Raw genomic sequence first — 24,522 nt, forward strand, 5'->3', positions numbered from 1 at the left:
AACATAACATCTCTGAGTTATAGGCAAAAATGAATTATGCACCTTTGCGTATATAAAAGATGCCAAGGTATTTAATACCTTACTTAATAAATCAATTGAAATTAGACTCTACCTGGTTTACTTTTTCTAAACTTTTATGCCTAATATATTTAAAAAGTCAGCCTGTTTTTCATTTTACATTGCCATATAACTGTCCTTGAAAAACACCATTTTCAGTATTTCAGTAATCACAGAGGGGAAGAAAATGAAGATAATGTGAACTTACCAAATACTGCTTTCAAAAAGTAAACAGAATGGAAAGCCAATAAAAATTTGAACTAAAAAGTTTTTAGACATTTTGAAGAAGTATTTTAGAGACAAGGAACTTAAGACACCAAAAGGACAGCCCTTTATCAGTCCAGGATATTGAACAAAAATAGTAAAGCAACATGCTCTGAATTCAATAAATATTAATAATAATGTTACCCAGAAATTATTCTTCTGCTGTTCTACAAACATGAAAAATAACAACACACCATGAAAAACAATTCTTAGAATGCTGCTTTCAAGGTTGGCCTACCACAGGGAGCAGTTATCTATTTGTCTACTGGACCAAAACAAAAAAAAACACACACATTCTTCCACATTTCAGCAAAATTTCATGGCCAGTTGATGACCTGGAATTTACTAGTTGACTAGGCAGGAATACTCCCCTCTGATTTTCATTCATTGACCACCAGAATGCTAGTGGTGAAACCTGATGACATTCTATGTACTGAAGCATTTCAATAAAGTGTGCTTCACTTTTAAATAAGATCTGCCTCTGTGCTCTACTTATCTGTTCTCACCACTGTCACCCAGATTTGCATCTACATTTTGAAGAGTTCTTAGGTAGATTCTCGATAACCAAGGGACATACTTTATGGAAAAGCACATACCTGGTCTGGTAAAACATGTTATCATGGCTATGCATTATTTTTCACCTTAGTATTTTAGGGAGTCCTCAATAAAATTCTCATTTTCTAGCATGCACTTGGAAGTTTTAAGAAAAAGAGACTAACAAATAAGCCTATCAATATTAAGGGCAAGAACTAACACAGTTTCCACAGAGGTTAATTTTCATAGATTTAGAAAGACTATTTTATTGAGATAGGAAAGAAGATAGGAGGAAAGAATACCAGTGTGAAAAAATGTATCTCAGAAAATACTTTTCAGTGCCCATTCCTTATTGATCTTTTTAAGGTAAAACAAAACTAAACAAAAAAAAAGATAAAGCTATTATATACATGTGAAGTAACCTTGATCATATGACTTGGAAACCCAGGTTAATGGACTTGGCTCTACCTTGGTATCTGGATAACCTTGAGTAAATTAGAAAAACCTCCTTAAATTTAGTTTTCTTGAAGGCAAACTGTATTTAAAAATCCTTATCTTATTCACATTGTTATGAGGAGAATAAACATCTCATAAGCTTTATGATTAGGTAAGCTATGGCTTACCAGTAATTATTTAAAACTTTCTATTGACTTTAGAAAGATGACAATAAGCCTTTTTTTTTCCAACGTTTATTTATTTTTGGGACAGAGAGAGACAGAGCATGAATGAGCGAGAGGCAGACAGAGAGGGAGACACAGAATCGGAAACAGGCTCCAGGCTCCGAGCCATCAGCCCAGAGCATGATGCGGGGCTCGAACTCACGGACCGTGAGATCGTGACCTGGCTGAAGTCGGACGCTTAACCGACTGCGCCACCCAGGCGCCCCGACAATAAGCCTTTTTAAAGCAAACCAGTTAAAACTAAATTTGAGGTAGCCCAAATATAGAATATTTTCATGTGGATTCATTGTTGGTTTAATGAATTCTCAGCAATCTAAGATTTTTTTTTTATATACAGATTGGGCCAAAATTTGTTTCACACAATGTTAATATGAAACTAGATTTTTAAAGTTTGTTACAAATATAAGCTGATATGATTATTTTTAGCAATATTGATTTTCAAAATATCTGATGTCATCAATGGTAGCTGTGGTGGTAGGCTTTAAGAGGGCCTCCAAATATATTGCCACCTTCTACTTTCCAGTGTCCATGCCCTGTGTAATTGAGTGTGGGTGGGACCTGTGACTTATTTCTAACTAGAAGACTATGACAAAAGTGATGAGATACTGCCACGATTAGGTTAATGGGGGAAAATTAAATGTTCCTGGATTTTTCAATGCTCAAGGAAAAGCCCTAACCTCCTAGAACAATTCGATATATAGTCATTTTGTCTAATTAATTGCTCAAATTCAAAAGTGTAATGAAACTTTTTTTACCTCTTTAGAAGATTAAATGGTGTGTATGTCTACAGCCTTTGGATTAAGCCTACAAGGCTTAATCCACCTACAAGGTGCCTAAAAGACTGCAAAGGGTATCTTCCTAAAGATTTACATTTCAAGGAGGAATGAGGCTCAGTAACAGAGACTTCTCTAGTTTGTAGAACAAATGCAGGGTCATCTGTCTTCAAGGGAAGATTTTATTTATCTAACAAAGGTCTGGAGTGAGGAAGAAATCCTTTCAGGAGGGAAAAAAAAATAAAGGAGGGGCAAGTGCTTCTCTGACCTTTGTCAACATAGAACAACATTTCCCCCTCATCCCTCAGTATGGGGAGAGAGGAAATGTAAGCTCTTCTTCCCTTGAAACAATTGAGTTGCTCCCTCTTTGTAGTGCTAGGGGATAAGAACTAGGATACATGGATGATGTACTATCATTTACTGTGAAATAATTAATTTAAAAAATCTGTCTCCTATTTGGAACACTTCATGTGTGCATTTAGGATGAAATCAATAAAGATGCTATTAAAAACCCAACAGTTACATAAGATTATAACGTCCATCTTGCTGGTATTCTCTGTTGCATTCTCAATTTGCACACTTGGATGAAGCAAGCAACAGAGGAATTCTCTAGGCAAAAGCCAGCAGGGAACTGAAACCCAACAAACCTCAAGAAATTGAATTTGGTCAAAACTCACTTAGAAGTGGACCTTAGCTCAATCCTTTAGAGGAGACATCTAGCCCTCCAGAACATCTTGATTTCAGCCTTGTGAGAGATCCTGAAAGTCAGGACCCAGCCAAACCGTGACTAGATTCCTGATACACAGAAACAGTGAAATAATCAATGTGTTTGAAAAGTTAAGACTGTGGTAGTTTGTCACTAAGCAATAGATAATATAATGACTGCAAAATCTACGGTAGAGATGTTGAATGACTGCATTAGTGAAAGTTTTCTCACACAGGTCATTATATAATTTGAACGTTGTACTGTGGATTACCATTTTTTTCTAACAAATTAAGAAAGTTACCTCTTGGAAGAATTTTTTGTCACTTAAAACAAAGTTTCTATGAAATGTAAAGTTTTGCTAAGATTATTGGTAAATGCAAACACATTTGAAAAGTAATGTTTTAAGGTTGAGGTCATTAGAAAAAAAATTGGAAAACACTAGATAGGGGCACTTGGGTGGCTCAGTTGGTTAAGCGTCTGACTTCACCTCAGGTCATGACCTCGTGGTTCGTGATCTCAAGCCCTTCATCAGGCTCTGTGCTGACAGTTCAGAGCCTGGAGCCTGCTTCAGATTCTGTGTCTCCCTCTCTCTCTCTGCCCCTCCCCTGCTCACATTCCATCTCTCTCTCTCTCTCTCTCTCTCTCTCTCTCTCAAAAATACACTTAATTTAAAAAAGTTTTTTTAAGAAAATCATTGGATGAAACACATCTCATTTTTTAACTCAAAATTTTTGTAATATATCACAAATTTATTGAAGTAAGAACACTTCCCCAAAACTTGATTACCATGTCAATAACTTAAATGTAAACTGCCCTCTATTAAATGAAAATAATACACAAATTCATAAAGTAGCTAAAAAATCATTAGAAGATTATGAATTGAAATAGTAAAATCATACTAGTAAATTTAGCACATCTGTCCAGTTTTTGATGAAGCCAGCGCAGTCCACACATTGCTTAGAGGCAAACATGCATGCCCCGGGCATACACAATACACGCTATTTCACAGTTTGAAAGAAAAATAAAAACTGTCACTATGAAGACTGCCACTAGCAAAGGAAAAAATAAAAGAAAAATATGCCTTTATAAAATATAAATTAGACACTGTTTTCAAGCTTCTTATGTGAGTTACATTACATAAAATATAGAAATGGCTAAAGAAAAGTAAATGTGACAATTTAAAATTCTTGCCGAAGGACTGTGTGGATAAATATGTATTTATAAATATGTTATATATTATGTATTATAGATTACAGATTAGAGATTATATTTGAAGAGATCATTTTTATTGTGTAAATGTAGTATTCAGCATAAGGAAAATCAAGCATGGAAAGCAGATAAAATACAGAGGATATTGAGAAATGTTTTTGATTTATCTAAAGTCTTATAACTTTTTCTCAGTTGACATAAAAATAAATGTATTTCATATGAACATGAAGCAGCACAAAAGCAAAAGTAAATAATGTATAAACAGTCTGTGTCTTTTCAAGATGGCCGTCTGCCTTATTCAATTATATGCTGGAAACATTTAATAGAGAAAAAAGTAGAGCTCTAGGACCCAATCCACAATGTAGTTAGAATTTGTAGGTTACTGTATTACCAAGATAATATATTTGAAATGCTTAGGGGACAACTGGCTGGCTCAGTTGGTAGAGCATATGACTTGATCTTGGGGTTGTGAGTTCAGGCCCCCACATTGGGTGTAGAGATTAAAAATATAATCTAAAATAAAATAAAATAAAATGCTTAAAAAATACCTGGCAGTTTTAAAACAAAATATAAAGTTTGCTGTCTAATAAGGAAGTGGTCTGAGCTTGTCTACCAATATATATATATATATATATATATATATATATATATATATATATATATATGGTGGCCATGTATTTTTCAGTATAGTATTATTATTTAGTTCTTAGTTCTAGGTTTTTATTTCATGTACATTAGAAGTGTTTCAAAATATTTTTACATAAATTGCGTTAATTAAAATTGAAAGTTGTAAGGCATACTCAATTCTAGGAATGGTAGTGATGTGACATGATTCCTGGCTGGTATGTATTTACCCTTTATTTTCTAGAACTAGCTACCATTACAACTATATAATAGTTCATACATGCCTATCTGCAAAGTAAAACTGCTCAGTGAGATCATTCATTTATCTTCATCTTCTTAGAATAGATTGCCTTTCCCTAGTTCATAAGTGGAGTGTGTTTTTGACTATTTCTGAAATAGTACAGTAATTCACATTTCCTTTCAGCTCTAATCTCTAACTCAAATTATTCAATATCTTATGTCATCTCCCAACTACTTAAACTAATGGGTTACATTTATTTTTAAGAGACTTTGTTGAAAGTTTATTTTTAGTTCAACAAACATGTCCAAGTTTATATTTACTACCAAATTACGATGCCAAACAAGAAAGTAGCTTTAACTGATTGTAGATACTACACTCTTCGTATTTCTGGAACCATTCTCCAAATTTTAGGGATTCTCTTCCTTTACAACTGCAAAAACATAACATTCATGATATCCTGGAACCCTCCTATACTGAGAAAATTAAACAAAAAATAAAATGTGTATAAAGTGCATTACATAAAAATATTTGTAACTACATATATATATATAGAAAATAAAATATAAAGTTTGCTGTCTAATATATATATAAACACACATTAGGCAGCATATATATATATGTGTGTATATATATATATATATTTATATATATATATATATATATATATATATATATATATATATGTGGTTAGAGCAGAAAAAGATGTTTAAGACCTTTACACTTACAGAAGAAAATAATAGACATTTTGAGAAATCACAATAAAACATGACATTCTGGGTGTTTAAAAAATCACATCTAATGTTTTCATTTTTACTATCATTTCAAGGCAAAAACTGAATGCAACTCTGCTGATCTTTAAACCAAAGGTGCTTGATAATTTTGTTATGGTTTTCCATTCTACACAACTCTCACCACTAGTATGTTTCATATACCCTTATAATACTTCTGTATAATAACACTAAGATTACAATATTCTGGGAAAGGATTCAAGATATGTAATATCAGTGATAATACCAGCTGGATTTACTAATGTGAGGAATTAACACAAAGAAAAAATTAAGGCTGATTCCTAGATTTTGATCTGAGCAAACAGGAAAATGATAGTGACATTTATTAGAGATTATAAGGAATTGGATTTTGTTTTCTTGGTTGGTGTGGCAGATTGTATTGTCTAAAACTGGCCATAGCAACATTTTTGATCCCACATGCACTTCTAGAGACTTGCAACTCCCCAGCTAGAGGTAGATACTTTTTCCCTCTTTTGTACCTGGTTGGATCATTATGACTACATTGATAAATAGAATGCAATGGAAAGGTCACTGAGCCATCAGGTTGTAAGGAAGCTAAGGTTACATGGAAAGGACTGTGGGAGTGCACAAATCAATAGCCTTAGTTAAGGTCTCAGCTAAAAGCCAGCATCAACCACCTGCGATAGAGTGAACGGGACTTCAGATGATTCCAGATCCCAGCCTTTGGAGTGATCCCAGCTGACACAAAGTGCAGCACACACAACATATCACTACCAAACCCAGCCCAAATGGCAGACTTGTGAGCAAAATAAATGTCATTGTGCTTTAATCCATCGAGTTTTGGGGTTGTTATGCATCCATAGTAAATTGAACATTTGGTTGGTTAATATTTTTGTTATCATTGTGTGTGTGTGTGTGTGTGTGTGTGTGTGTGTGTGTGCATGCACGCGCATGTGCTTTGGGGGGAAGGCAATCGATGCATCTGATCAATTTTGATCATGTACCTGATAGATGTGCAAGTTGATATGTCACATATGAAGTAGGCTGTAAGTTAGGAAATTAAGGGAAAACTTTAGTTCAAATATCAATATAAAAGCATTAGCATAGATTATAAATAAAATCACATAGACATAGTGTAGATAAATTGACTTTTTAAAAGCAGCCAAAAAAGTTACACAGAAAAATTGTTGTAAATCATCAACGTTATGGTCCTCAAATTATCAGGACTCAAGTATCAGGCACTGGTACTCAACATATTTCTGCCACGAGGATAATATAACAATAATAAGAACAGAAGTCATTTAGTTTACGTGTCAAGTACTTATGCTATACTGCCTCATTACAATATATGTGTGATCTAATTGGATCAGCAACCTTTCTATTGCATTATATTTATCAACGCAGTCATAATTATCATCTAAAATTGAAGTTTCTTTGTTTTTAAGCTCCCTCACTTAAGAGATGTGGAAATTAAGTCTAAGAGAGGATTATAACCAACGCATAGCCATGTAAGCAGTGACTGGCAAAAAACTCACTCAGTTTTGGCTTAATTCCATGTGACTCCAGCTAAATTATGATGGTCTTTACTCATGAAAGTTTTCATATGTTCCTATCAAAAATGGTTTTCCTATTACCTCTTTCAGTACATTGGTTTTTAACTCCATAAATTTCATATATTGGATGTTAATATTACAAAACGTTGAAAAGATATTTTAAAATATTTTTTACCCTATAGACTGCTCAAAGACTGCTGAATTTTCATTTTCTCACAATTGATTCATCATTCTGGAATTTGACTCTCCTTACTGTTTTGCTTTTAATTTTGAAACAATACATTTTGGGAAGTTTGAAAAGAATATACAGGCATTTTACAGACAACAAATAATAAAAACACTATTATTTTTCTCTGACATTATATTGCATTTCTCTTTAATTGCTTCAAGCATAAAATATACCATTATATCTGGTAAACCGGAGCATTTAACAATGGTAGAAATTATAAAATATGAAGAGAAATACAGTGCTGTGAAATAGGACAAGCAATTTATGGTTGGCACAAAAGTGACATGTTTGATACTCAACCACTACACCAGCTGGGTTAGTTTCTGTTGTATTCATTTATATGAATAGGAGGAATTTAAACAAACAAATAAAAACTATGTAAAACAAAACATCTACAATTTTCACATTCTTTTAAAGAATTCAGTGTCTGACCACCTTAAAGTACAGTGGCTTTGCAGGTTCTGAGAGTATATCTATTGTTCTTTCCATTGGTGACCACTGGAGTTGCCAGGGAATAAAAAAATATATACATCTGTTTTTATATTTTTTAAATTATGTATTTACTTTTGAGAGAGAAAGAGAGAGCACATAAGCAGGGGAAGGGCAGAGAGAGAGAGAGAGAGAGAGAGAGAGAGAGAGAGAGAGAGAGAGAGAGAGAGAAAGAGAGAAGCCCAAGCAGGATCTGCACCATCAGCATAAAGCCCAATATGCGACCAAATGTGGGGCTCGAACTCATGAACCATGAGATCATGATCTGAGCTGAAACCAAGTGTTGGGCAGTTAACCAGCTGAGCCACCCAGGCGTCCCAATATATAGCTGTTTTTAAAATGCAGTATTCCTTTTTATTTCTTTCTTCCTAACACCCAACTTCATATTTTGATCCATGGTGAGTTTTAAGAACATATAGGCCTATGTGTATGTTGTATAAACATAATGCTTACTGACATTTTGATGACAATTTCTGCTCTTCTGCTTCAACCCTCTTTCATTCAACCTTCCTTATAAGTGAAGATCAAAGGTTAAGCTATTAATTCACCTTCAATACGAAGGGTTCAAACCTGAATTTGACTTGTGAATTTAAATCTAAGCCACTTAGCAACTCTCATTGCTCTTCAACAGCTCTGAAGGGTTAAAATTTAAACAGGCTGATGTACACAGATATAGTTTAAATGTGACAAAGGAAGATTTGAACTATATACAATGAAAAGGGAATGATTTTTTTTCTTCTCAACCTTTTCCTAGTTTACAGTTTCTGAATAACATTTTTTCCCAATTTAATTTAGTGTGAAGGAATACAACCTTAATGATCAACCCATTGCCCTTAAGCATAAAACTTAAAGGAGATTTTGCTACATGGCCACCTTGGCTTCTGAAGTCTGGGTATTATTGAACATAACAAGAGAGTTTCCATGAAGCCCAGAAGAAACTTCATTGTAATGATGTCCAATCAGAGGATAGGCAGAACAGGCATCTTGCCAATGAAAACTGACGTCCTGCCCTCCTTGACTCTACGTAGAAAATTATTACTTTCATTCAAATTAACTGTAAGTCAGCCAAACAGTTAAAAGTCAGAAGGAGAATAAAACAAATTTCTTTTCACACAGAGGAGGGATGCTCCCTCAGTCCCGTTTAAAGTGAATTCTGGGCCAAGTCCCTGCTCCTTCAGAAGGGTAAAGTGAAGGTCAGTTATTGCTAGCAAAGGCAGAGGAGGCCCTTTTCCACCTTGAAGATGATTCACACAGAGTCTGTTGGTTTGGCTTAAAGCCTTCTGAGGAAGGTGGGTGCAGAGGTGAAGGCAGGCTGATACAGCAAGGTCTCTCCCCTACTAGCTGTCCCTAGGTCCTGTTCTATGAGGGGCAGCTTGGGCTACCCTATTGCCTCCTCAAGGATCAAAATGCTCACACTGAGAGAACTGACCAAAGCGTGTTATCTGGGTCCCTCGGGGAGGAGAAGTCACCATACTTTGTCAACCAAACCTATGGAGCAGTCAAAAGGCTGAAGGATCAAAAGTCCAAAAGGCCACAAGTGCAGCTTCTAAAATGAATGTGTCAGTTGGTGTGGGAATGTGGGTGAAAGCTAAGGCAGAGCCCGCTGATGTCAGGTGGGACAAACTCTTTGAAACTCAGGGCAGCCATGACTTGGACAACAGCATACATAGATATGGGTGGCTGGTAAGGCCACAAGTACTGCTCCCCCCTCCTAGTATTTATGCTTGAGTAGACATAAATTAATATCTCTAAGATATATTAAGATCTCCATGGTGGAAAAATATTTAGATTTCCAGTTATAATTTCATTGTGTTTCATTCTTCTACATTTTGACATAATAACAATAATAGAAATAGTGGTAAATATGTTTAATTATATTGTCTAAGCAAAGTATTTTTTAACTACTCCTTTATTATAATATATGATTTTACCTTTTTTGATGGCTTATTCATGCTTATCACATATACAGTCTTCCCTTATGTGAAATATAAAAGGTAAATATAAAGAGGTCACAGATATGATACTGTGGGAAAATGCTATGATGTTCTCCCTTTTCTATTTTATTATATTTTAATAATTGGAAAATAGATCAATGGATGTTTGCTAGCCTGAAAGAAAGAAAACATGGAAAAAGTTTTTGCTAAATTGCTAAACTATAGCAATACAAAACCAAAATAAGTATTGACAAACACATTGAAGAAACCTATTGATCTCTTCACATGATGTCAAATCATGATATTGATGGATTTTTTTCCACTAAATTATCTGGTTTCTGGTTCATAGGCATAGTAGCTTCTATGTTATAAAGAACTGTTATAAGTTTACTTAACCATTAATAATTATGTCTAAACATAATGAAAGTTCAATCAAATCTATTTCATTTTTCTTTAAAAATTTATCAAACATTACAAAGACTAAAGATACATCTAACATTTATTTTAATTTATAGAGATTATTTCATATATACATCATGGTCATAGTCTAAGATCATTTTAAATAAAAGATAATTATTCTCATGTTTGCATTAATTCTCGTGTTTGCATTAATCCTTTCCACAAGTTTCCAAACCATGTATGGTCACCTTCCTTAATTTTTCCCCATGTGTACACATCAAGAAATTAGCTTGGAATCATGAAAAAAATGATACAAGTAGAAGTCACAATTTAAAAGAACCATAAAAAAAGAACAATCCACACCACTGATAAATGAGTTAAACTGTCCAATTCTAAATGAATCCATTGAAATGAGCCAAAATAGAGCAAGCTAAAATTTTCTTGGGGAAGGTCTCATAACCTCTAGTCATTTTGCAGTATCTCTGACTCCAGTCATTTCTGAAAAGAATGTGTGAATTTGACTCATCAAAATTTATATTGACATGTTTAGATCCCAACAGGTATAGGGAGGGATGGAACCAATGGATCCAGTTATACGGGGCTTTATTTCTGGAAATAATATGACTGATAACAATACAGCATGGTGGTTGAGATAAAAAAAAATTTTCAAGCTGGCCACACCTGATTTTCAGAGTCATCACAACTTTCGAATTTCTTGTCTTTAAGCCAGATTACCTATTCTGTGTCATCCACTCAATCCTCTGCACTTGAATCTTTTCCCAGGATTCCTGACATCAGGTCAGTCAGTAAATGCTCTTCCTTTTTCATTAGGAATGTCTCTTGAATTATTTCCTTTCTATAATTATAAATTTCTTCTGTTACCAATCAGGATTCTTGTCAAAAGAAGTCTAGTTTACTGTACTAGGTCCCCCAACCAGTCTCTGTACGTAGAGACGCGGTCCTTGGACCAAGTTCTTCAATTCCCTGAATCACAATTACAATGCCACACCCTTTGCCATATGACAATGTGGTACTACTAGAATTGGCAAACTATATTTTCCTGCCCATTGAGGATAAGCATGACCATTTACTCGCTTTGATCGATGGAACGAGTAAGGAACTGATGGTAACTAGTTCTGAGCTGAGGCTTTAAGAGTCAGAAGGTGTTTCTGCTCGTGCCTGTGTTATTGTGAAGAGAAAAGAAGTGTCCCTGATCGACCCTAAAACCAGGTTGAGACATTTGTGGGGTACACCTGAACCCAACCTGCAGTCTGTAGCAAACCTAGACAATTTTCAGCCCGAAGCCCAAGTGCATCGGCTGACCTGCAAAACTATGAAAAAGAAGCTACAAACGTTTATTAGTGTGAGTCACTGATATTTTCAGGCTCTTTGCTGTATAACAAATACTAATACTCTGCCTTTAGGCACTCTTTTCTCTGTTTGCTAGAATGTACCTCTGCCAGTTTTACCCTCCTATAGTACAACTGGAACTCCTGTCTACTGCTTAAATGTTTTATTGTTCTCAATCACTTAATGAAAAATCCAAATGTTTTAACCTGATCGTTCACAACCCGGCTACTACTTGTCTTTCCTGTCATACCTTAAATGCACCTAACAATGAACCTATTCATTCTAGCACACTGATGGATTTGTTTCCCCAAAAGCATTTGTTACCTATCTCCTTGTTTACTCTATAGCTCGGTACTCATCTCCTTTCTTTCTTGTCCTCTCGCAAGCAATAAATACCTGAAAGTATTAAAATATTTCTAGATAGTTGCTTCTTATGCACAACATCAAAGGTATTTTGTGGCCTTGTAGAAGGATTAGACTGCTGATGTCCATATAAATGCCAAGTTAAGGTGGTACCCCTTGCTGGTCACTCCTGAAATCCTATAAGCCACAGATGCTGAGTGACCTTTTAATATAGTTTAAGTAACTCCCACACACGGTGCTTTAGGGCTGCTCCAGATGGTCACCATTGTCATAACTATGTTGAGCATGTCACCTGTATGTTTAAAAAGTAATCACATGACTATGCATCTCTAGTGAAAACAGAAATAAGACAGAAGATACAAAATGTTCACTTTCCCTCAGTCCTAATAAGTTACGATGATATTATTTGCTTCTGTTTTGGATGATGACAATAATTACATATCTTTTTGTTCTTGTTTCTTAGTGTTTGAACCAACTCTTGTGATTCTCAGGATGGCCTGATACTACATACCTTAACTGTTTTCTGCAAAATCACAAAGATATATCCAACTGCCCCAGACATGAATATTCGGTCCTGTGATGTTTTCACCCTTATTGAAATGATTCCTTTCACAAGGCTCTTTTAAACAAATTTCCTGATTAAACTGACAAATCTGAATCTCATAGCTAGACATTAAAACTTAAAGAGTCAAACTAGTCATTGGTAACTCCAAAACCTAAATGGTATCCTACATATTATAGGCAGAATATCAGAGGAGAGAGCTTGTATGATTTGTACTCATAAAGACCTAAGTGCAAAATGCAAGTCTACCGTCTCTAACAGCTATACGAGTTACACAGTAATACAAGTTATTAAAAATCTCCAAATTCCAGATTCATCATATTTGAAAGGGTGGAAAATGGGGAGAGTAGATGTACAGGTACTAATACCTTATAAATTTAGGACAAGGTATTTGCTCTTAGCTACCAATCCCACTTCACTTGCCTCAAACTCTAAAATAGATGAAGTTTTTCACATGAGAGGTCTGGTTCATTCTGGGAGCCCCCATATCTATGAAGTTGCTCTAGTTTATGATTAAGAGCCTAAATTGTTCATCATTTTTCCAGCACTTCTTTTTACCAGGATTTCAGTACCCCATTGCTATCTCCAGCAAATTCCAACCAGAAATCAAAGAATTCAGATTCAATTGGACTGTCCCTAGAAATGAGGAACAGAGAACTTACGTATCACAGCACAGAACTATGCTATGTATCTCCCAGACTTAGAGGGTAAAGTATCTGTTAAATTGGGAGAAAAACTCAAAGGGATATGAACATACCATTTTTGTTTGATTTTAATTTAGATGTTCTTTCCTCACATAGATTAAAATTGACAAAAGTTATATTTTATCTAACTAGGTAACAGCCTGAAATAAATTTAAACAGGGCTGCTCTAACAATGCTCTGCCAACTTTCAAAGCTCTGATATTCATAGGGTGATGCCATAGTGGAGCTTTGATAGCTCAGACTGCCTGCTAGGCCCTCAATAAATATATGACAACAATTGATTAAGCCACAGATGCAGTTTAATGATTAAGCACCACATATCCCTTATGCCATATCAGTAACAAACAGCTGTTTATGTGCTTTATCAAAAATTACCAACTTTAGCATTAATATGATGACCATAGGGTATGTGTCATTGTCTGAGAACTTTATGTTAGGTTTTAGTTTAAAAATGTTCTGACTGGTAGTCTCCTTTTCAACCTTTTCAGCTTTCCCCTAGATACCCATAAATGGAGAGGAGAATATCATTTTATATAATAATATTTAAACCAAGTGACTCGGGGTGCCTGGGTGGCTCAGGCGGTTAAGTGTCTGACTCTTGATTTCAGTTCAGGTCATGACCTCATGGTTCGTGAGTTCAAGCCCTGCATCAGGCTATGCTCTGACATCGTGGAGCCTCCTTAGGATTCTGTCTCCCTCTCTCTCTGCCCCTCTGCCACTCACTATTCCTCTCTAAAAATAAATAAAAATAAACTTAAAAAAAAATGAGGCACTCAACTTACTGCTGAAAATAAAGAGGAACTTTAAGTAACAAAGGCCATGGAGTTACACTGGAAAACCAATTAATGAAACCATGTTTGCATCAGTGAAACAAAGCAAACTTGCTTTTCTTGGAAGTAGGTAGAAAGTGGCTCTAGTTCACAATCAATTTCTTGATCAGAAGGCAACAGGCCTGTACTCCTCAAAGTGGCTGATTTTTTGGTATTGGATAGAATACTTCACACCCATTTCCTAACTACTATCAGGATTTTGCTAGAAATTATGGAGGGATTCATATCATGCAATGTTCCTTCTAGTCATATCAAGGAGATTACAAATCTACAATGATTGCAAAGAATGCTTAGCAACACTCTAGACCATATACATGCTTCCTGGGTGCAAACGTTAGTTCTAAACAAAGAATATTCTGAAAATAAACAAAATTTGAGGACACTGAAAAAAAGTTCTTTATAGCACAAAATAAAAAGAACAACATCCTGAAACTCAAATCAAAAATATTTATATCAGGAAAATACTCTATAGCATAACCTTAAAAAAAATGTTAGAAAAGCTTCTTCATTGTCTGCAACAGGTTACAAGATCTGACTTTTATGAAAGAAGGGCAGTAAGTAGAGTAAGACACAATATATACATACATAATATGAAATACAATATATATGTGTATATATGTGTATATATACATATATATGTAATGTGTGTGTACACGCATGCACACACACACATATAATAAAAAAGCATGTGAGATTCTCTGGACTAAAAACCTAGCTAACTGTCTTGAGGGAAAATTATAATTAAATTTTAAAATACCTATTAAGGAAGTAAGAAAATTTGATAGGAAATCATCATGAGGGATCTAGTGTAGATAACACAGAGGAAATAAATAAGGCAAAGAACTTGAAAATATAAGAACTATGAAAGACAGAAAATGGAAATCTGATATAAAAAGTATAGGTATTTCTGAAGAATGTACCAGAAATATTGGATGGAAGAATAACTCAAGCCATCATTAGATCGAGTTCTCCTAACACTTATGATGTGAAATCTGCAGCAGAATGCCATTCGAAGCTGAAAAATGAGAAAAGTCCAAATCATCTGTAACATCATATTTTATTTAACTCATCAAGGAGTTGAGGTTACCAGGTAGTAAGATAAACCTAATTTTAAAGGGTGACACATCACCCATGAGCTTGAGTAACTAAGTAGAATACATGGGAGCCTTATATATAAGGTAAATCTGCTTCCATCCTGCAGTCCTTTTCTTGCACAATGGACTAGGAAGCCAATCAAGGACCAGAACCAGAACTAATTGATAGTGATACAGTTGAAACAAAACAGCCCTGTGTTCATTGCTTGGTGTGGTAATGCATTTTGACAGTAAGGAGCAAGAGCTTTAAAAATGGTCACATCATTTCATCCAATAACGTCACTGTTTGGTGTGTATCTGAAGGTAGTAATCAGAAAAACTTAATTATATGCAAGATTTTGAAGCAATGTAACAGTCCTATAATACAAAAATGTTTAAACCACACATCACCCACGATGTAATATCATTCATTTAAAAATATTTTAAATGCCAAAAAGCTCACAGAACAATATTAAATGAAAAAAGCAAGACAAAGGCAAAATAGCCTTTGGGGCTATGGGGTATGAGCCTAATCCTTTTTTAAGAACATCATAATACAGAAGTTTAAAGCACCGGAAAGGAATGTTATTTATGTAGTAGCATTGAGTTTTACGATACCTATTTGTGCAAGTATCTATCACAATGATCAGTACTCTTATGATGTGCTATGTCAGTTTGCTTTAAATCCAGTGCTTTAATATGTCAGAGACGATGCGTTTTAAAACACGTATCTCTATTTTAACTGCTACATAGTGTGAATATCTGGGAAAAATCACTTCAGTATATCAAATATCTAACCTGCCAATAAAGAATTTTTAGATAGGAATGAACCCATTAATCTTAATTATGGGTTTTGTTTTTTACTGTTAGTAAGAGTCATTATTAGATGAAGAGATCCACTGGAAAAAATAGATGTGGTTTGCAGCAGTGTAAGCAATGGGAAAAAAAAAACAACAACAAAGTCTCATTTGGAGACTATAGAAAAGGAGCTCTTCTGTATTTATTAATAATCATTAAAAATTTTACATTAAAAACTGAAATAGAGAAGTGGATTACTTAAAAACTGTAATTCAGAATGTCTAATTTTGCTTTAAGATTAAGATGAAAAGAACAAAAAGGGGTGATATACTGAAACTAAGAATAAGAAAAAAATTATATTGAAAAAAAACAATAGAGTAAAAATTGAAAGAAAATTAAAATTCCAACAAGGGTAGACACAAGGTAGAAGTAAAACAACAACAACAACAACAGCAAACTAAAAATCTAGGAAAAAATAAAGATGGGAAGCGCAAGGTAACTTTATAAAAGGAAAAGAGTTGACGGTTAAGATAGATTAAATAAATGGGAATTTATAAATATAAAATACAAGCAAGGCACAAATGTAACCCTGTGATCGAAGCCTAACAACATGAAACTAAAAGAAAAAGGATACCTTTTAAAAAGAAAAAGAAAAGAAAAGAAATTGCAGAAATTCTTTTCAAAAGAAAATAAATGTCTTGGTTGGAGGTTAGGCAAGAAATAGAACTCTAAAATGAAAAAAATTCAAAATAAATTGTGGTTAAATCCTGTACTATCATCAGTCAAAAGTCTTTCCTTGAAGCTGGGCAGCACTTTGTGAGCGAGGTCTCAGGAATATTAAACTAAGGTGCCTTTCCACCCTTCTGTATCTCCATCCTGCACTTTGTATCTGCATTGAAATATGATTTAGTTTCTTCTACCATTAAAAAAGAAAAAAAAGTCTCCAAACTACACACCAAATTCCAATGTTCTCCACCATCTCTCTACCCCTCTTCGCAGTCACACTTCAGAACAGACTTGTCAACAGTTGGGGATTTCACTTCCTCAATCCAGAAAAATCTGACAACTTTTGCCCTAAATAACTCCACAGAAGTTACAATTTTTAAATTTGCCAAGAAATTTGCCATTAAAAAATCCAGTGGATATTTTGGGTCTTTATTCATTAAACTCTTATCAACTTTCATCTCAGCTGAAAACATCATTTTTTAAATACTTTCATCTCTTGGTTTCCATGACATGTCACTCTCCAGGCTTCTTGCTACCTTTCCCTAAGACAATGTTTTATCACCTTTGTACTACCTTCTCTTACTGCATTAAATATCAGAATTGTTCAATTCTTTGCCCGGTCTACATTGAGCAATGTCTTCCACTCCATTGGTTTGAATTACAATGTGTCGATGTCTAGGAATCACAAATATATCATCCCCAGTCTAGTACTCCTATCTGTGCTCTTAAACTGTGAAAACAGTGATCTTCACCTGAAAGTATCTGTGATACCAAAACACAGAATTTGTAAAATTAAATACATGATTTCCCCACTCCTAATTTGTCCCTTATCCAATTTGTCCTCTCAGTTTATGGTTTACATGGCTTTCGTGTATGCCAGGGTTTTAGAGGAATCATGATACCCAAGCTTGGTCATCTATCATTCCAGTCATTCACCAGCAATATTCCTTTTTCCCTCCGAAAGTTTTCTTAAACCTATCCATTCATTTTCATCTTTATTCCACCACCTTGAGCCCACCATTTCTCCTAGGCTCTGCACTGACGTCCTATTCACTTACTCCCTGTCAGTTCCTCACATGGAGGCCACCATTACCCTTATGCTTAAAAGAGGGGGGGGGGGGAGGAAAGGGAAGGGAAGAGGGAAGGGAAGGGAAGGGAAGGGAAGGGAAGGGAAGGGAAGGGAAGGGAAGGGAAGGGAAGGGAAGGGAAGGGAAATATATTTCTAGAAAGTCTTCTAAGTGCTCTAGGGTAGATTACAATGACTTCATTTGGGTAAAATTTGAAACCTTAAACATAGTGTAAGATGCTCTTCATTGCTGTCTATCTTTTAAGTCTTTTAAGAAGAATCATATTCTTTCTTCTTAACACTTGTTCTCTAGACATTACTATTATTTCCATTTCTTAATCTCACTGTGGTAGGCAGAATAACCCCCTCACCACACACACACACACACACACACACACACACACACACACACCCCTAAAGTGTCCACTTTCTAAACCCTGAAACCTGTGAATGTATTGTCCTACATGATAAAAAGGACTTTAAAAATGTGACTAAGTTAAGGATTTTGAGATTGGGGAGGGGGGCAATCCTGCATTATCCCAGTGGACCCAATGTAAGCACAAGGGTCCTTGTAAGTAAAACAGGGGAGGCAGGGGAGGCAGAGAAGACTTTGAGGTAATATTATCACTGGTTAGGAGGGGGCCACAAGCCAAGAAATAATACAGGCAACACCTAGAAGCCAAAAAGGCACTGAAACAGATTTTCCTCTTAATTCTCCAGAAGGAACACAGTCTTGTCAACACCTTGATTTTAGCCTAGTGAGACTGATTTTGCACTTCTGACCTTCAGAACTGTTATATAATAAATTTGTGTTGTCTTAAGTCACTGATTATGTGGAATCTGTGACAGATACAACAGGTAACTCTTAACTTTCTTTCTTACCTCAAAACTTTACCTGCATTATATGCACCTTAGCTGGGTATTTTTGCTCCTCTTTACCCAGCTAATTTTTGCTTTTTCTTATACATCAGATTAAATATCATTTCATATAGAAAACTTCTCTGCTTCTCTCCTATAATATTAGGTCCCTGAATCAGTTTCCTACTTACATTCACTTAGTGGCTTAAAACAACACACACTCATGACCTTACAGTTCTGGAAATCAGAAGTCCAAAATCACTTTGAAAAGGCTAAAATCAAGGCACTGGCAGGGCTGATTCCTGCTGGAGACTTTAGAGAAGGATCTTATTTCCTTGTTTTTTTGTTTTGTTTTGTTCTGGATTCTATAGGCCTTCTGAATTCCCTGGTTAATGGTTTCTTTCTTCCTTCATTTCAATCTCTTATTTCCATAGTCAAGTCTCCTATGAGTAACTCTGATCTGCTCTTCCAAGGGCTCTTAGAACCCTTAGAACCTACTAGGATAATCCAGGATAATGAATAGGGAGCCAATTCAAGATTCTTAAATTAATCACATCTGCAAAGTCAAGTTTATCAAAAAAAAATGTAATATTCATAGATTCTGGGAGTTAGGATGTAGACATCTTTGGGAGGCCATTATTCATCCTATCATTGCCTCCCATTATATGCTCTACAAGATACCCTGTAATTATTTTAAAGCCAAAAACATCTTGTAATTCTTTGCATAATCAAAATAATTTATTATAATTTGTTTAATATTTACTGTCCATGTTGGCCATATTCTTTGTGAGTGCATTGAAGAAAACATACATGCCTGGCATATAATAGAGAGTGGATATTTTTTTACTACTATGATTTCTATATTTTGAAGCTTGAAAATATTTCCAAATGGCAAAAATAAACATTTTAAAGTATATTTTATGAAAATTGTGTTCCTTGTCACTTTCAAACTTTTAGACTTCTGCCTACCTTTTGAAGCTCATCTCTGAGGAAAAAAAAAGTAGGTAAAGCCATGTCATATCTAAATATAATGAAGGGGATGGGCAAGTTATCAGAAGTGAATTTAAGTTGGGAATAGTGGTTTTTAGTTCACTAAAAGAGGCTAAAGCAAGCTGAATTGCAACATGAGACATTAGCTATTAATTAATAAAAGTTGATAGGAGCAGTGGTAAAAGGGGAGCAGGATCCAGGATTGGAATTGAGTATCAGAGAATGCTTCAGAACAGTGACTTGTAAGCTATATTTAGTGAAGGACTACTTTCATTAGTTTAAATTAATAATCAGTCATGTTTAGAGAGCTTTGTAAAATACAACAATAAGTTACTAGGAAAAATAAAATAAAAATATAAGGATGAAAGACCAAATTCTATACATATAAGGAAAAAGAAAAACACACACACACGTTCTCCACTGACTGTTCAAAAGTGCTAGTGTAGAAAATGACAAATCCGTACCTATCATTTCAAACAGTACCTTAGCGAAAAGTTATGAGCAAACTGGCTGGTTTTTGTGTTAAACCTTTTTACAAAAACTTTGATGAATTACATGTGTATCAGTATATTTAATAGGATGAATGAGTTTGCTTCTTGCTTGTTAGCTTATCTAATCTAGGTGAGATTGATGGCAGTGGTGCTTGCTTGGGATAATGTATATTTACATGGTATTTATATTTCATTTTAATAACATGGGTAGAGATTCTCCAAAGGTGTTTTGAATTGAATGCAAGATGAAATATAAATCATTTTAGTCAGTCTCTGTATGTTTATTTTTAACTTTTATCCAAATAAAAAAAGTTATGATGATTTTCAAAATTCATCTTCAATTAAATATCAGTAGCAATTCCAACAATTTATTCTATCAAATTATGATTAAATTTAAATCACTCTATGATTGGGGCACCTGGGTGGCTCAATCGGTTAAGTGTCTGCCCCTTGATCTTAGCTCAGGTCAAGATCTCATGGTTGTGTGATTGACCTACGCATGAGGCTCTACCCTGACAGCATGAAGCCTGCTTGGAAATCTCTCTCTCCCCCTCTCTCTGTCCCTGCCCACTCATTCTCTCTCTTTCTCTCAAAATAAATAAACATTAAATTATTCTATAATTAAAGAAAAGAATTCCAGATTCGTAGACATCCTATCCTATTTGTGAATAGGATTTTCTGTTGGAAAATTCAAATGAAAATTTTCTGTAAAATTCTTAAGTTTTGCAATGATAACTTTTCTCAGATATGCAAAATCAACATCCTTTGAGAATCCTTCTTAAATTAAGAAACATGTTACAGAATCTGTGGAAATGGTTCTTCTAGACTTCTACCTTTCATTTCTGCTCTTTGGTCTTCTCTGCCTTTGAAAACTATATTGTATTCATCCTTTGTATGCAGAAAATCAAAAGATTACAAATGCTGAATATATGCAATATGAAAACTAAATGTCCAACTTCTAACTTTCAAAGTTTGGGACAAAACTGACTTTTGTAGAAATACTAAATGTTCAGTAATTCAAACATTTTGAAAAGAACGTTTAATTTCTAATATGCAAATTGCTGTTTATGATTAGCTTCCATATTATCACTTAATAATCTCAACTTTAATATTTTAGCCTTTTGTTGTAACTAATAAATATTACTAAGTCTTGAGACACTTTTTGTTCCACAGCAAATCTTTCTCCATGAAGGAAGCAGGGTATCAATTTTCAATCTGGCATAAGCTCACTCTTTCATCTATATAACTACTTCAGAAGGTTTTTCTGATATCACAACTGTTTCTCCAGAACCTATTCCTGTAGAAACTTAATTTTTAAACAATGTAACATTTTATACTTTTATGAGATCTTTCAAAAGTTAGTTGTGTTTCCAGCAATTAAGCTGAAAAAAACATATTCTTCCTTCCCATCACTACTATGTTCAAAACCATGTGTGTGTGTATATATATGTGTGTGTGTGTGTGTGTGTGTGTGTGTATACATATATATATATATGTGTGTGTGTGTGTGTGTGTATATATATATATATATATATATATATATATATAAATTCTTTTTTTAATTGTCATGTTAGCCATATCTGGACATTTGCCAAGTTGCAATGAAAGATACTTTAATAGTTAGTTGGTACTCTAAGATGTCCTCCTATGATCAGCCTGTTCCACAATACGTCATTGTATATTGGTGTAAAGTGGTATTTTCATTGCCTTCTCTACTACAAATTCACCTAGTATTTCTCACCAAATATAACAACATGGTAATTGTATATTTTTAGCCTTCGTTAATTGCTACTTTATTAGAATGCTTAGCAGTAATGTTCATAGGTAAACTATGAAACATCTATCTGCTTTTAATTCAATACACTTACATTTTCCTTCAAATAATTTTTGGGAGTTTTGAAATTATTTATTTATGATTTGTTCATAATTACTTCTAAGATTTCGATGGTTTTATTGCTTCCTTAGTCACATCCTGACCCTATCAATAAGATACTCACTTTAACATTCTCCATCAATTATGGCTATAAGCTCAAACTTGGTACACAAGGTATCATATTTCTCAGTAAAATTAGTAGGTGGTAACTTTTAGGATTTCTTCAGAGTTAGTGTCATTGCCATCATTTGGCTTATGACTGACAAAGTGGATCCTTACATAGGCCCAGTGCTCCTGGAAACAGCAACAGCTAAGAACTGGCCCTCAACACACACACATGTACATGTACACACACACATACACACACACACACTCACACACTTTGCTTACTGCAAAGAACGACCTATTATCATAGGACTCAGATAAGACTCAAGAATGCCCTGGTTTACCTATCTCAAGGCCAGACACAGAGCCTCCAAATTTTCATTCTTTGTCCAGATTGGTCAGTGTGTTAGAACTGTTTGTATCCAGTCACCAATCTGGACAAAATACCTGCCAACATGACAAACTTTAGTTAGGTTTCTCTCCTACTTCCAGGACCCTGAAATTTACCCACTTTTAAGACTGGGCCATCTGCAAAATGTGAAACAACCACCACAGAAGACCCTCCGAATTATCAGCGGAACATAGGAAAATTAGTTCTCTGATCAAATGTCTGATCATACCAACTGTTCAACCCATATCCCCATACCCAATTCTATCTAGCCTTGTTTACCTTTCCCTACAAAAGAAAATTCCTTTTTGCCTTAACTTTGAGACATTTGCAGATCTTATTGTTGAAAAGCTCTTCCTAACACAACAGTCTACCCCTTCATATTGCAATAGTCTTTTCAAATAAAATCCTTCCTTGTCTAGGTCCTAATTTGTTTTTATTTGAAAGCTTTGGGGTACTGAGACTCAGATGGAGTGCTGATGACCACAAGAACCTGCTGTCTTCATCTGAATTCATTCCAACTTCTCTGGTCCTTTGTGTCCTTTCCGAGCTGGGGAACTCACCACAGTGGTGAGTCTTGAATCCTCATCTCTTGTTCTGGATATTTGTCTGTTGTAACACGGTAAGGAGTTACTTTGATTATTGCATGCATAGGGAATGTTTTTGACCTTCTGTGGAGCGAGGGATTATGTGAGGGAATTTCCTTAGCTCCTTGACTGGGTTATGCTTGGAAGAATTCCCTTGGTCCTTTGAGGATTGTGTGAAGAAAATAATCAAGTGGACCTCTTTCCCAGCTCACTTAAGGTTGTATCTTTGATTTAATTATCTATTCCTATGGGTAATTCTCACTCTATTAGGATCCCTGCCTCCTCTACTTCCATTGACTATGTGTTTTCCCATTATGTCACTGATGTAGTCTGCTCTGGCTGCTATAACAAAATACCATACATCAGGGGGCTTAAACAACAGAAATTTACTTTATCACAGTTCTGGAAGCTGGAAGTCTGAAATCATGGTATCAACAAGGTCAGGTTCTAGTGAGAATTCTCTTCCTTGCTTGCAGATGGCTGTCTTCTGGCTATGTATTCACATGGCTTTTCTCAGAGAGAAAAGCTCTCTGGTATCTTTTCCTATAAGGGAACCTTCATTCCCTCCTAAAGCCCTATCTTCAAATACCATCGCCTTGGAAGTTACGTCTTCAACATATAAATTTGGGAGATACACAAACATTTAATTCATACAGGCACTAATTCAGTTCAATATCTTGAGAAAAAGCAAAGTATCACTATAGAACCATTTAAAACTTCAACATTCTACATGTTTTGGAAAGTTGGGACTGTCTCAAACTGCTTATAATTTCCCATTCCCATGACCCACCTCTTCTCTTTTTTCTTTTTTACTGACTTTGATCTTCCTTTAAGCTCAACATCTCCAACTTCTCCAGTCCTCTATCCACCTCTGCCAGACCTTTCCCTTCCCACTCTGGCCCTTAAACTTCCTATAGCCACTCCACACTCCAGTTTTAGGTGACCCTCCCCTTTACTGGGGACTCTTGAGAGGGTCAGAAACCCCAAAAGCAACTACTTAAGACTGAAAAAGCTAATTAGAAGCAGGCTGGATATAATGTCACTCATAACAGAGCTTTGGAAGCACAATGGCCACTTGCTCTCTCCTTGGTCCCTTGTCTAAAATTTAACCTGCAGACTAAATAAAATCATTCACCAGATTAAAAAAAATTAAAAGGGGGCACCTGGATGGTTCAGTCAGCAGAGCATGTAACTCTGGATTTGGAGGCTGTGAGTTAGAGCCCCACATTGGACTTAGAGATTACTCTAAAAAATTAAGTCTCTCTCACAAATGTTTGTGGGTATTCTTTAAATCTTATATTGAGCAAGTGACTTCAA

General features: G+C 35.0%; 1 long non-coding RNA gene across 5 annotated transcripts in view; it reads right to left on the reverse strand.

The window, feature by feature from the left end:
- The window catches only part of LOC109499145, a 319,375-nt gene that overhangs the window by 282,025 nt on the left and 12,828 nt on the right, over window positions 1-24,522 (reverse strand). Inside the window, exon 2 of one of the 5 annotated variants that reach the window (XR_006597053.1) lies at window positions 2,986-3,103. The exons of the other annotated variants lie outside the window; for them this stretch is intronic. This is a non-coding gene — a long non-coding RNA (uncharacterized LOC109499145). The remainder of the gene's footprint in view (window positions 1-2,985; window positions 3,104-24,522) is intronic. 5 annotated transcript variants of the gene reach the window in all.

This window comes from Felis catus, chromosome B1 (genome assembly GCF_018350175.1).
Source record: "Felis catus isolate Fca126 chromosome B1, F.catus_Fca126_mat1.0, whole genome shotgun sequence".
NCBI classification, from domain to species: Eukaryota; Metazoa; Chordata; class Mammalia; order Carnivora; family Felidae; genus Felis; species Felis catus.